The 15,482-nt window shown below is 44.9% G+C and overlaps 1 protein-coding gene across 6 annotated transcripts in view; it reads right to left on the bottom strand.

The window, feature by feature from the left end:
- The window catches only part of Wipf1 (WAS/WASL interacting protein family member 1), a 105,831-nt gene that overhangs the window by 38,138 nt on the left and 52,211 nt on the right, over positions 1-15,482 (bottom strand). The window contains exon 1 of one of the 6 annotated variants that reach the window (XM_060390444.1): positions 4,165-4,189. The exons of the other annotated variants lie outside the window; for them this stretch is intronic. The gene's annotated coding sequence lies outside the window, so the exon portion shown is untranslated. Of the gene's footprint in view, positions 1-4,164; positions 4,190-15,482 lie in introns of those variants that run through there. 6 annotated transcript variants of the gene reach the window in all.

Below are 15,482 nucleotides of genomic sequence, written 5' to 3'. Positions count from 1 at the left end.
GTGTGTATATTTCCTTTTCTCATTTCACAGTATTTTAATAGGTCACAATTTTGTAATAATTCACAATTTTAATAGTTGAATGCTTCAATTTATGGTTGCTCTATTAGCTAGATGTTTTTTTGTTTTTTTTTTTTTTTCTTTCTCAGTGTTAGACATTTAAATTGCACCCAAATTCTTTAGTAAACATTCTGCAGCAGGGCTGGACAGATGAGTGATGAGCTAGCCGTGTGTGCACAAGGACCTGAATCTGAAATCCCAGAACCCACGAGAAGCTGGGTACGGTGTGTGCATCCAGAATCCCACGGATCCTAGAGACGAGGGTGAGCAGAAGAGCCTGGAATTTCACAGGCCAGCCAGGCTGGTGTGTGAAGTGACAAGAGAGACCCCGTCTCAAAGAAGGTAGGTCAACACCGACCCCCAGGGTTGTCCTCTGACCTCCACGTGTGAGCTGTAGCACAAGAATGTCCAAGTTCACACACACATACACATGAACCATACATACAGTCAAAATCCTACCACGATCAGCATGCTTCTATCTAAATGTTTCTAGTCTAGCACCAATTTCAGATTACTTCCATAGGGTGCATTTATGCCGTATAATGACTATAACCAAAGATACTAACAGTTTTTGCTTGGGCTACATTAATTTTACTTCTTATTACTGAGATTAACAATATATCGCCCTTTGTCATCTTCTCTCTCATCATTACATCTTTTTCTATTAAATGTTATCTAATTTTTTTAAAAATCACAGGGTTAACCTTTTCTTTATTTCCTTCTATTTGAAGCAAAATATTACCCACAGCATCATACTTTATACTTTTTCCCTCAGCGGTTGGGTCAACTCCAGGGCCTCATACATTCTCGACAAAACTCTCACACTGAGCTTCACGATTTTTCAAAAACAAAATGAAATACTTAGCCAGTGGGTCTGGTGGTGGACAGTGACCATTTTGGGAGGCTTATAAACTAGACCACCTTGATTTTGCAGCTGTGACTAAAGTTTACTGTGACATCTATGGGAATGGTCTCTGTACCAGGCAGGAAGGAGGTTGCAGGAATCCTAGGCACATGGCCCTGCAGTGCTTCCTGTCTCAATGAAGACAAATAAATATCTGGGTTTATGCTACACAAACTTAGCCAAGAAGCTTGTATTTTTACCCCGAGTTATCTCATTCTGTCTTTCACAAGACCAAAGTTCCCAGAAACTAAGGAATAATTTAGGCTGACATAATCCATCTAAGTTTCATTTATCTTCGCTGGCTTCATTGGCCATTATGAAACTATTTAGGAAAAAAAAAAAGGAAAATTGATTTTTTTTTTTAATGTTGACAATCAAAACCTCTATTTGAGCATGGGTTAGTCCTAGGAACTCTTAACGATCTGTGGCGGTGAGCTCTTACAGCCTCCTCTGTCTAAGTTGCGACCTGAGATGAGCGTGGGTGTTCTTTGCTTTTCACACTCCTCCCTATTGGACTGAGAAGATGTTCCACATGTCTAAGTTAGATAAGCAGATGCTTCAGGGCAATGTGCTCGGCACACTTTGAACATCAGCACCAACCATCAGCGGTTTTCACTAAGTGGCCTGGGCGTCTCGTGCAGTGCTTCTTGGTAGAGGAGGAAACATGAGTAACGCTGGGGAGAGAGTGAAACTGAGAGATAAGGAGGGTAAAAGGGTAACAGAGGGATGCCACGCAGTGGAGAATTTGATCTTTATGATGCTTGAAAAGTGTTAAGTACTGGTAATCTCAGTCTATTCACACCTAGTTCTCAAATATCCTTATCCCTACTTCAGATATCTGACATCGATGGGCTCCATCTGTGCCAGCCCCATTCCCATCCAATAGCACAGAAGAGTGCCCAGCAAGCCTCCTAGATGTACGGATTTCTACAGGTTGAGCCCGAACTAGGCACGGGCAAACTGGTTTCATGCTCACTGCTGTGTGTATGTCACCTGAAGAACTCTGTTGCCAAACAATAGGAAAGTTATAGTGCAGGAGAAGAAAGGGAAGCCACTTGCCCCAGAATCCTCCATTATAATGAACATGGTGTTTCTTGGACCCATTAAGAAGATGACTAGAGGCCTTTCTGGGTCATCATGTCCCACCTCAGAATAGACTATGCTTACTTTCCAAGATGTTTCAGTCTAGAGCAGCAGTTCTCAACCCACAGGTTGCGACCACTTTGGGGGTTGAATGACCCTTTCACAGGGTTTGCCTAAGGCCATCCTGCATATCAGATGCTTACATTCCGATTCATAACAGTAGCAAAGTTACAGTTATGAAGTAGCAACAAAAGGAACTTTACGGTTGGGGATGACTACAAGAGGAGGAACTGTATTAAAGGGTCACAGCGTTAGGAAGGTTGAGAACCACTGCTCTAGAGGCAGAAAGGTAAACAAAGAAACAGTAATCACCCCTGGATGATTCCAGAGGAAGCGAATAACTTCTGGAAGGAAAACAGGCTGAAGCAAAGGCCCAGTCTCTCTGAGCAAGAGAGAAACAAAGCCACCAGACTGCTGATATGCCCCGTCCAGCCACTGCTAGGTGGTGGCGTCCTGACTGGGAAGACACCAGTGCCGAGAGCTGAATAAAGCTGCAGTAAAATGTGACACCTCAAGGGAAATGGATCATGCAGCCAACTCTCACTGACAGGGAGGCATTCATGGAAAGAGGTGTGAAGATCAGTGTGAAATCCTATTCTGAACCCAGAACTTCGTATTCATCCCCATTTACAATTCCCAGAAGCCAAACGCCTTGAGGAGGCTCCCCTCTTTTCTCCATCCTTGATACGGGGTCTCTCTTTTAGCCAGTGTTGATCTCCCACCCTCCTCTCTGGATAGAAAGTCTTGCTATTAATCCGTGCCAAAAAGATGGCTAGCAGCCCTTGAACTCCTGGCAATGCTTTGGCCTCCGCTTCACACGTGTTGGGATCACATGGGTATGCCTCCACAGCCTGCTAACCATTTCCATTATCCAAACCTAGGTCTGCAGCTAGGGAAGCCCTCTGCCCTGGGGCACACCCTTGCCGTTCTGAAACTCCCCTCTGCTGTCCACGGCACTTCCTCTCAACAGCTAATGGCAGGAAGGTTGAGGCAAAGCTTCCTCCCGTTGCTTCCTCTATCCTACTCTTCCGAAAATGTAGAGGACTAGTTCTCAGAAACACAAGCAGATAAACAAAGACCAGAGTATCTCAGACTGGCTGCAGCATGAGCAAGAGCTGAAGGCAGTGGAGACTAGTGACAAGCTCGGCCCTAGATCTACTCATGGTCACACCCTGTATAAAAACAGCCTTAGGAGTATTAACATCATAACTCTTCATTAAAACATGTTCCAAGACAATAAAAAAAGGGGGGGTGCACAGTTTATTTCTTGAGAAGGAAATGATATCTGGTATCACTTTGCTACCAAAGGACATTCTTTAAAAAAAAAAAGTAAAGTCATGACTAGACTGACCAACTCAGAACTTTCTAGTAAAGGCAACTCCTCTGCCTCTTACATAAAATAAGCTATTTGACAGGAACCAATTTTAGCACACAAATCTGATCCTATAACCATCACTACAAACATTGCACTGATACAGTTTAAGCTAGCTCTGTTTTTCTCAGTGAAAGTATAATAGAATTAGACGTTTAGAACTTACTCTTAAGATACTATAAAAACATTACTTTCTTCACGGCAAAAGCAGTTTATAAACTTATGGGAAACATTGTTACTATATAACATGTTAGTAAAGCATTGCTTATGTTGGCATAAGAACGTTTAAAAGTATTAAGGTCTTTCACTATTAAAAATATTTTAGAGCATAATAAGAGGAAAGCTAAGAATGGCTTTCCTTAGATTTATGATTTCTTTTTTTGTTTTTGTTTGTTTGTTTGTTTTGTTTGGCTGTTCTTGAACTCACAGCCATCCTTCTGCCTCTCATGTGCTGGGGTGGATCACAGTGCGAGCTACTACGAACACGAACGAGTTAGTGGAGCCCGAGTTCTAAGTGCTGCATGGATTTCTCAGGAGATCAGGCCAACAACTTTCGAGAACACAACCCTATCTTCATGTATCATTCTAACAGAGGCCAATGCCTCAGTGGCAATGTAAAACTTTTCCTGGTGACTTCAGCCATCTTACTCCCAAAAGCTCAGTGAACAAGTCATTTTCATGAACTCACCATCAGACATGATGCGCACGGTAGAGCAGCCCTGATCTCCCTCGGTTTCCACTCTGCAGAGCAAGCAGGAATGACTTAGGAGGAAGTGGTATGCTGATACCATGAAAAAAAAATTAAAAAGGCCTCAAATACAAAGATAGCTCAAAAGCATCTGTGGATGGCTTAAAGGAAACAAACAGCTCAGCTAGTTTCAACTCAAAATAAACCCAAGAAACAAGTTTACTTTGGCCATGGCTACATACATGCAAAAAGCCAGAGGTCTGGCTTATGCAGTCATTTTGTTTTGTGCTAAAAGGAATGAACAGGCAAGGCTGTCCACCCCAAGGCAAGGGTGCAACAAACATCTACCCAGTGTGGCTGCAGAAACAGAAACACACGTGTCTGAGAGGGTTCCCCACGTTAAGAGGCTGGTGGGCTCCCCACCACCTTGCCTTCCAGGAGATAGGGGGGAAGGCAACACCACAGACTCCCATTGCTGAGACTTCTCCATACGGTCTTCTTGCCAGGGTGCTCTCCCTGTAGAACTAAGAGAGAAGAAGGAAACCTAAAAATACACGATCAGACTGCCATCTTGAAAAGTCAGTACTGAATTTACATTTTTTTGTTCATTTAGAAACAGTCTGTGGCACATGCCTTTCATTCCAGCACTTGGGAGGCAAAGCAGGCAGCTCTTGAGTTTGAGGGCAGCCTGCTTTATAGAGCCAGTTTCAGGCCAGCCAGGTCTATGTAGTGCAATAATAATAATAATGTTAATAATAATAATAATAATAATGTGTCAATAATCATAACGATGATGATAATAAGTTATTATTATTAAATTTAAAAATCTTGAGGTAAACACATCAGTAACATAAGTCAACATCTGGTTTGGGGAAGCAGTGTTTTCTTTAAAAACAGTTTTTTTCCTAAGCAAAGAGGTGATACCCACCAAAACTTCAAAAAGCATTTGTTGTTTATTTCAAAAAAACTTACTTGAGATGAGCCTTGTCAGCCATATTTTAAATCCTGCGCTTAATCTGGGATTTATGTTAAATTTTCTTTTAAAGTATTTAAGCAAATAGGGTTAAGGATACCCTGGTAATTCTTCAGTTTTGGTGATTCGAGAAAACTGACCTCACCTCACAGCTGATGGACTGCTCATTCTCCTTTGTCCCTTGGGGATGGGAGGAGAAAACAGAAAAGAGTGATGAAGTTTAATCTTTTGTGTCATTGACTTTCAACAGGGTCGTGAGGTTTTTAGTTAAAAAGCCACTCAGGATCCAGATCACATGCAGAGTCAATTACAACGGTTTAAACAGCAGCTTGCTTCTTCAGGGGTTGCCTGCAACACTGAAGCTGAACCCTGAAATGCCTGCTCCTCCTGGACTCTGTGTGGGCTGTTCCAAGCCTTGCACTTTCTGCCACTTGTCTTTCTAGGTGGCACACCTCTCAGCCATCCTCTGTAGCTGGTAAAACCCAGCATGACCTTCTAGAGTGTTCTGGAAAGAACACTGAGCATTAACGGCTAGAGCGAACGGTGCTCAGTGTTTCCATGCTATTCTCTGGCCAAGAGAAATACCAAACCAGACACATCTTTTCCAGACAGATGGCCCAGAGGAACAATGATCTCTCCAAGTCTGAAGGCCAGTATGCCCACATGTCCACCTGCCTGTCCTGAGCTGTCCGAAGACACGAGCCACTGGCACCAGAGCCACGGTAACCTGGGTCAGACTTGGCTTCCACACCAGCGTGGTCTGACCTCACAGATCGACTTGAAGACACAGAGTAGTGGGAATCCGGGTTCTTCAGCAATGTCAGAAAACAGAGACAAGCAGTTCTAGAAAAGCCTGAGCAGGCCCGTTGGCATCTCTCCGTGTGGCATGCACACTGTGACTCCTTGGTGCACTGCTAACAGGCAGAAGGAAGAGGCGGGCTGCAAGGTGAACTGATGCAGAGGTCGAAAGGGCATGGCCCGCAAAGGCCGAATTCAGCAAACGTCTTTGAGGTTTTCTTTCATTTCCACAGTTCTGAGTCACATAGCTTCCTCTGTGGATTTTAACAATAGCCAGGGAGTCTTAGAAAATGAACCAGTATTCACGAGGAAAATGCTAAAGTTCATCTTGTTCCTTATCCATGGTTTTATGTCCTTTAAAAGATGTTTTCCAGAATTGAAGTTCCACGTTCGTGAGAGCTTCCTTGATGCTTTCATTCCCCCGTGAGAGCAATTGCAGCGGGGTCCACTCCAGCGCTAGCCAAGTGGACAAGAGCTGGCCCCTGCACCAGCATGGCCACACTCAGGCTGCAGCTCACGCTGACAGCTGGCCTGACCTGGAGTAAAGAAAGAAGGAACCCTAGACATCTCCAGTCCCTCCTTGTCTCAGAAGAATGAATTGGAAAACATGGCGTCAGGGCAGAGGGGAGGAAAGAAGAGAAAACAGCAGTGAGTCTATAGACACAGGAGAGGACTGTGCTGTAGGGGTGTAGGCACCTGGAGGACTCTTAGGTACCCAAATGCACCTGGGTCTTCAACAGTCCTTATGATATGAATAACAAGAACGAACATTTACTGCGCTCTTGCTACGCAGTAAGGTGATTTTGAAGTGCCTTCAACTCATATCTCACAACATGATGGTGGTGATGACGATGATGGTGGTGGTGGAAGAGGAGGTAATGGTGATGATTGATAATGATGCTGGTGGTGGAGGTGATGGTGGTGATGATGATGATAATGACGGTGATGAAAGTGATGGCGGTGGTGGTAGTAGTAATGACAATGATGGAGTTGAAGGACAGAAAAGGCAAAGAAGATAGCAAGAATCTGAACTTACATGATGACAGCTCAGGAGGCCATGTTTCAACACAGTAAACACCTCCCTTAGTGCTGGTCCTGGCTTTCCTGTCTCCTTTTACCTGTCTATACAAGAAAACCCCTCAATAAAAAGATCTGACCTAGAGTCTGTTTTTGTTTTTTGCTTTTCTATTTTTCTAGGTTCTACTCACTATGCATTTTATTAACATATACATATTTAATAATTCAGGAGCTGCTTTGTGATTCCTTTGTGCCAGGAGCTGTGAGGAGCTTTGACAAAGATGTTCTCAGCCCTGCTCTGATTGGCAGGAAGCTTTGTGCCCAGTTGGGAAATGCTTCGCTTGACATACTTGCGCTAGGACGCATACACCCAGTTTTGGCATTCTCATGTACCGCTCCCACAGATGGATGACTGATGCATACTGCAGCTTCGCAAATGTTGGCTCTGCATAATAACGTTATTATAGCTTGAGCTCACTGAGCCAATCCTTTCTAAAAGGGACTTTTGAGGGTTCATATAAAAGGCTCAGGATTTAGTTCAGTGGTAGAGCACTCACCTCGTACATGTGAGGCCCTAGGTTCAAGCCCTGGCACTGCAATACAAAAAATAAAACAAAACCAAAAAACCAGAAGGCTTGCCAATGGTAACAGACATGGTGCAAAAGGCTTTGTTGAAGGCCTTTCTTTCTAGGATGTGGGGTTAGTGTCAGGTTAAGGGTAGCCCAATGTCCCACTAAAGCTGGATGGATTTGTTCTGAGAGAGGACACACCAGGAGACGGTCCCACAGGCATTTAGGAGCCCTGGCAAGGTGTCACCCGACCACTCTTTGGCACACAGCCACTTCTTACTTCCACCAGCCTATGGTGGTGTTCGATCCTGGGTTCCCACCACCCCAAACAGTTACGGCCAGGAGTCTGCAGCTCTCGCAAGCCGGTGTTAGCAGACTCCTGGTAGCACATCCTCCATCCCTCACCTCTGCGGCACTCAGAAGAAAACTTTGACAAGCATTCATATACTTGTTCTTTCCTGAAATATGAGAGTAACATGGGTCTACTCTGGAAAATGGTGAATGTGATACATTTTTATAAGATTTTATAGCAGTGATGGGAAGAAGCAATAATTTTTTTTTAAAAAAAACAGATCTCAAGAACCCCGGTCCAATCTTGAACTTGCTATCTAGCCCAGGCAGGCCTTGAACTCCTGATCTCCTAAATGCAATGATTACAGGCATTAGCCACCACACACACTGCTAACTCTTGAGAGTGTTTCCCTCTAGTTTTATATATGTCTCAAATATTTTAAAGTTAGGATTATCATGTATGTGGTCCTGAAGTATCTCTTGCCACAAAAGCTTCCTAGCTTTTTTTTATTTTTTTAAATAATTGTATGTATATGGCTGTTTTGCCTGCATGTACATGTGTCACATGTATGCAGTGCCCACAGAGGCCAGACAAGGAAGTTGGAAACCCACAAGTGGAGTTACAGGCAGTCATGAGCCCTCAGGTAAGTGCTGGGAACCAAAGCTGGGTCCTCGGCAAGAGCAGACAGTGCCCCAAACCATGGAGCCGTCTCCAGCCCCACCTCTGTTACTCTTTCTTACCACCTACATGTTCTTTAAAAATGGGATTTTTAAATGACAGCATAGTTTTGTTTAACATTCTCCTGTTTTCATTCACTTGGTTCTTTTCTCCTTGCCTTTATAATTACGCCGGCACTAACATGCTTATAGAGTCTGGGTGTGATTAAAGCCACTCACTTTTAATCCCAGCAACTCAGGAGTCAGAGGTGGGAGGATCACTATGAGGCTGATGGTCTACATAGCAAGTCTCAGGTGTGAAAAAGAAATGCCAATATACAAACTTGTGCACAGCTAGTATTTTGGTATAGAATAAATGATAGACACAGGGGTACCAGTTCAGAGTTGAATAATTTAAACTTGCTTAGTGCAAATGACCCACTGGGAACACTTACACTCCCTCCCCCCCCCGCCACAAAAAATGAATGTTTCATTCACCATACCTGTGTTAAAACAAAAGATTACATTTCAGAAAGTCTTTTCCCTAATTTGATTTCTTCAGTGGGTCAGAATAGTGACCCATACATTTTAACTCCATGTTCATATATAATAGGCCAGAAGGAGAATTTACATATTATTAAGAAGAAACCCACTGTGGCTGGAAGTTCCCAACTTGAGGACTCCAGAAGCCCTAAAATGCTCTAGCATCTCAGAATGGAAAATGCATTAGCATTGAGCCAATCAACCATCTTAGTGTATGAACAGAGGAAGCAAACTCAGAGGGTCAGCGGCTGGGCAGTATGCCAAAATTGGAGCGGGCTTCATGAGTCATTTCTTGAGTTCAGGTTGGCACTTCAACCCAACAGAAGCAACAGCTCATTGTTACCCAGATGAGAAAAGACACTGCAGATGTTTTTGCAAAAGAAGTTAGTATTGCTCTAAATTCTATTTTGTCTTCCTGTACCAGAACATGTAAAAGAACTCTTTTATAGGCAAAAGCAAATGTTAACATCCTATAATACACTCTATTCGCAAGATCCCCCTTGAATTTATGAAAGTTTTTTTTTTTTCCTTTGCACCATTAAAATAGTCAGCATTTATCCACCGCCCTCTCATCTAGCCTGCATTTACTAACTTTATATGATGGCCGGGACCTGTGTGAAGTACTGAGGTAGAAGGAGAGAAGATTACCAAAGCAAGAAATGAGGCACTCACTCTGGAGAGAGGGGTGCCAGAAGGCCCGTGGGCACGCCACAGTGTGTTCGACTGGGCAGTGACGGGCATGCAGAAAGCACCATAGATGCTGCAGAGCAATAGAGGGATGGCTTCGTGGAGGAACTGCTTCTGCAGTGGGTGGCTTCGTGGCAGAAAGAAGAGGGCATCGGAAGAGAACGGCTGCTGTCAGACACGCTAACCACAACAGCGGGAGAGAAGCCTCCGCTGAAGCAAGGTGAGGCTGGAGGGGTGTCCTGGCCAGGCAGTGTTCGGGAATTTGGAACCTTGACTAGAATTGCTGGAGAATCCGTGGGAGCTGTTGGAGCAACGGTACCAAGGCGGTTTTCAAGCTCACTCCGGTGAAAGTGTGGGAAAGGACTAGACACTTTGAAAACAGGAGATTTATCTGTATTGGTCCAGACAGGCCGCGCTTGTCTCAACTGGGGTGGGACGCATAAAATATAAATATACCTGAGCAATACTTAACAGTAAGACCTAACAGAACAGGGGCAGGAGAGAGGTGGCTCGGTGGTTAAGAGCACTGGCTGTTCTTCCAGAGGACCTGAGTTCAATTCCAAGCACCCACATGGCAGCTCACAACCGCCTACAACTCCAGCTCCAGGGGATCTTACTCCCTCACACAGACATACATGCAGGCAAAACACCATTGCACATAACATATATATATATATGTTAATATATATATATATTAAAAAGAATATATATATATTAAAAAGAAGAAAGAACAAAACAGACTATTGCATGTCGGAGCTATCAATCAGAACTGAAAAAAAAAATTTTTTTTTTTAAAAGGAGCAGGGCCAGCTTTCACGGGAGGGATTTGTGCACACAGAGCTTGAGGTCCAGTGAGTTACAAGGTGTGCAGAAAACCAACGAACCTGCAAACCTAGACGTCAAGGAAGGGGCAAAGAGCCACAGATAAGCACCATCGGTTTACAGCCACGACGCTCCCACACAGGGGGCTCTCGGCTGTCTGCAGCCCTGTCCATGAGAAGCATACGCCAGGCAGTGTACAACACAGCTACGTTTCAAAAGGCAACACGAGACAAGTTCAACTTCAGGTATATATTTTATAGAACCTAAGAGATCTAAAACGTCGTTTTAACACTAACGTTAAAACACTGTTTTAGGTTAGGCTTCATCTCCTCATGGGGTTGACGCCGGCAGGCTGTCATACTTTGTTCTCATCCATTCTGCATGGCCTCCCGCTCGAGAGAGCCCTCCAACGCGCTCTTCGTACCGAGCCTTCACACGCCAGCTATCTTTTCTGCTTCTAGCACAGCCTGTGTCAACATGACCTGGCCAGGTCTGGTGTGGCCACGACGCCGGATTTTGTAGAATGAGGTACTACCCTTCGGACGACTTCAGCACCAACAAGACATTCGGCCTTGGAATGTGTGGAATTGGATTAAATGGAATTGCATTTTGCGGGTGAGAGAACAAAGAGGAAGCCTGTTGGGTCCCCGAGTCACTGCCCACCCCCTTCCCTCTGCTCCAGAAGGGGAGACAAAGCGGGCAGTGTGTGCCCCTTACTGGAAGTTTGGGAGGCAGAAAGCACAGGGAATCCTTCCCTCCAACCTGGGCCTCCTCGGTTGCAAAACACCCCTATGTAACCTCATTAAACTTCAAGCCACAGCCTTCAACTGATTAGCTCTCTTTAAAAATATATACATTTATTTTTTTCATTTTAAATTATGTGCATGTGTGTGCATCTGTCTGTAGATACGTGCCCAAGGAGAAGACAGGTGCTGGATCCATCTGGACCCAGACTTATGGGGTGGTTGTAAGCTGCTGGATGTGGGTGCTTGGACTTGAACCCAGGTCCTCTGGAAGAGCAGTAGTTGCTCTTAACCATTGAACCATCCCTCCAGCCCCTCAACTGATTATCTCTTGCTGTTTATACATATATAGCCTCTTGGTGCTTTCTTAAGGCAGTGATTTCCCAACTTCAGGCATTAACAGGGAACGTCATAATTTTGTGACAATTTCACAATACTGAGATGTCATGCATGACAATTGCAGTCAGTGACGAGAGCACAGGGAGATGGTGGTGGTCCTGTCAGGTATTAGTCAGTGTTGCTTGGTGAGGTCGCATTTTGTGTAAGTGCGCTCTGTGATGTCAGCGTAAGGATGAAATCACCCACAATGCATTTCTAAGACTGTGTCATCCTCTTTAGGAAGTGATATGTAGCTATAATTTGCTTAATGTTTTTATTCTTTATCTAATCTAGAGAAACATAAGTATACATTTGTGTGCCATCCTAGTAAAATTTAATAACTATATCCATGATTTTTATTTTATGTTACTTTTATTTTGGGTTTCTTGAAACAGGGTCTTAGGTAGCTGAGGAGGAATGCTTGGTCCTGCTGTCTCCACCGCCTGGGCTACAGGAGCGTACACTCATGGATGGGCCACCCAGCCTTGACTGTCATACGGCATTATTTTCCCCCCTGTGAGGCATATTTTAAGTAATAATTATTTACACACAGAACTGCTTATCCATAGTTCTCAAAATCATCTTCTAAACCACCAACAGGGAGACCACAACCCGCAGGCCTGAGGCAGAAAGGGAGGCAGCTCGGACAGGTGCCCTCTTTCCAGCAGGAGAGTTTGGAGGGGCGCGCATGCAGACTCACAGGTATCTGCCCTCCCACACTGAGTCACCACACTGCTACCCACTGCTTGTTATTCGGCACTTGTCTGGCTGACCAGCACTCGCTGGCATTGTCTGGCTGACCAGCACTCCCTCCCACCAGCTGTTAGACATCTCAGATGTCAGCCTCACCTGCAAGAAAACGGCCGTCTTCATATTAATCTTTCAGTGTTTCTCAGAGCTGATTACGCTAGGAAATTCAGCTTCTATCTATAAATCTCCTATGACAGAAACAGCTGTAACACACACCAATGCCCTCCTAATATTTCTTCTTGTTAGAGGATTGATTTTTAATTTGAGTTATCCAGAAACCCTGAAGACTTTAAGAACTGAGAAATTTCAATGACGGAGCTTCATGGCATCAAAATGTTTAAAAGAACAATTAGTTATACACTAGTATATGTGTTTCCTTGCGGAAGATCTAGTGGACTGCCTATTACATTCTACAGTTCAAAGCGGAAACAATATATAAACAATACATAGGGATGTCTGCGATTATAATACGCACCAATTAATCTACTGGTGTGCAGTAACTTGGTCCGGAACTGAGCATGTAAGCCAGGTCCACTGCGTTACAGCACAGAGCCCATGGGCAGGGATCTCTCTACACAGCCGAGCTGCATACTTCCGTCACAAGACTGCAGCCAAGGTGTCACCCAGATTCAGAATCTCATTTGAAGCTTTGACCAATGGAGAGAATGCTTCCAAGCTTACACATGTCAGGATTCCCTCTCTGCCCAGCCCAGCCCAATCCCTGTCTCTCCCCCAGCTGTTGGCAAGCTGCCTCCCTTGGCTCAGCGGTGTTTAGTTTTCTCTATAGGACAGTCATTCATGACATAGTGGTTGTTTTCTTCAGAGTCATCTAGACAGTGAGTAAAAGCCCCCAAAATGGAAGTAGAAGTCTCTCTCTCTCTCTCTTTCTCTTTTGGTTTTTCAGAGACGGGGTTTCTCTGTGTAGCCTTGGCTGTCCTGGATTTGCTTTGTAGACCAGGCTGGCCTCGAACTCACAGAGATCCGCCTGCCTCTGCCTCCCTGAGTGCTGGGATTACAGAGCCCAGCTTTGGAAGTCTCTTTAGAACTTGATCTCAGAAGAGCATTCCATCCTCTCTTTTGTGCTTCCCTCACCAAAATGAATCATTAAGTCCATACCACAGACAGGGAGGGCAGCTGCACCAACAAACACTTGTTCTATCACAGTGAGTCTGAATGAGGAGTTTTATTTAAGAGCTTGAATTTCAAGGGTTTAGATCACCACTGTCCTATCAGCTGCCTGCTAACCTGTCACATAAAACATTTTCAATTTTCTGTAGAAAGTGATGTCACAAGGGCTCCTAGTTTTACCATAGTTTGCTGGCTATGTTCACAATCAAAGGAAATGCAAAATTCCTTCTAGGGGCTAGTAAAGACAGAGAAGCAGTATTTTCTTTTTAGTTATTTACATTTTTTATTTTACGTCTTGTACCTGCATGGATATCTGTGTACCACATGTGTGCCTGTGTTTGTGGGAGAAGAAGGCATTGGATCTTCTGAAACGGGAGTTACAGACAGTCGTGAGCCACCATGTGGGTGCTGGGAACCAAGCTCAGGTCCTCTGTAAGAGTAGCAAGTGCTCTTAGCCACCAACGCATCTCTCCAGCCCCAGAACACTGTTTCTCTGTTTAGTTTATAGATTTCAGTTCAAAGTCCCCATAAGAAGCAAACAATGTATCCATCACCATCTGAAAGCTAGTTGGGTGCTTTGGGACAGGCACAAAGATTCTTCACACAGCCCTGGGATTCACCATTTAGGTTTACTAAGTTTGTGAGAGAACGTTAGAAAAAAAGAAAAAGAAAAAAGTGGGTTTGTTGCCCATTCAGAAATATATCCAACTTTGGAAACTTCCCTTGTAGCTGCAAAAGGCAAACATTTGGCCACAGCAAGTACGACTGAACAGCAGAAAGCGCACACAGGGGCAGAGAAACATTTTCTGCTGAATTCAAATCTTTTAAAAACTGAGGCCAGGAAACACAGGAATCTAAATTATGCCTAGGGGAGGGGCTTCACCTCTGTCATCTTCATAGTCATGACAGTCATACAGCCATCTCCCAGCAAGTGTGGAATAGCCTGGGCTGCTGTGGAAGAGGCGGTGCCACAGAAACAGCCAACTAGAGATACGATTGCAGATTTCAGCTTTGCCATCCTGGACCTCGGTGGAAATTTCTTGTCCCTTGCTCACAAAAGTGCTTTGTTTTCATCTTCTCAGGGTAGGACAGAGGCCACACACAAGTTTCCTAACTAGTCTGTGTCTCATGCTGGAACTTGGTCCCAGAGCATTGCCTGGCACCGGTCTCTCGGCTGTGGAATTACAGACGTCTTGGGGACCGTACAGTTTGCTCAGGCAACAGAAGACGCAGACGGTACGCTGACTGGCTTTGAAGCATCTCTGCATCAGGGCGAACAAGAACAAACACCAGCTGCAGACAGCACTGCCCCTCCTGACGTCCTGTCCCCCGGGAGGACGCTGCCACTGAGGCTCTGATGCTGACCTGGTTCCCTGCAGAACTCCGGCCTGCGTAGGGGATGGAATCCAGCTCTCCTCCCCACGCCCTGTGCTGAGGCCAGAGCCTCTGCGTCCTGGACTCTTTCCAAGGCCTGCAGAGCCTCACTCAGATCTCCCTGGGGCATTTTCCTGACAGCACCCCCATTGCCAGATATATTTGAGTACTCAAACTGGGACACTGCCGCTGGATAACAGGAACTAAAGGCCTTTGTGGGAGACAGGCCAGGTGCTCTGTGGATCTGACTGACCAGCATGCTCTCAGGTGCTCTGTGGATCTGACTGACCAGCATGCTCTAGCCCGCATCACACCCAAGGTGCCCATCGCTGTAGGGGCCAGAGGACAAGGAAAACATGCTACTCATGGGCCCTCCCACCTAGGAGCAACTACCCAAAGTGTGTGAATTCCACATCATTTTAGGCTTATCACGAAGGTCATTCTGCAATGCCATTTGGGTGCACACGTAAAACTACAAAATGCTTTTCAAACTACTAAAATGCTCCAATTTGCTTCACTTTGTGCTTCTGGGAAGTGGATGGGGAGAGCTCTGAGCACACAGAGACCTGTGGAATTCAGTCAAGTCAT

The sequence above is a fragment of the Meriones unguiculatus genome, chromosome 8 (genome assembly GCF_030254825.1).
Source record: "Meriones unguiculatus strain TT.TT164.6M chromosome 8, Bangor_MerUng_6.1, whole genome shotgun sequence".
NCBI classification, from domain to species: Eukaryota; Metazoa; Chordata; class Mammalia; order Rodentia; family Muridae; genus Meriones; species Meriones unguiculatus.
This window is presented reverse-complemented; position numbering and strand designations above follow the sequence as displayed.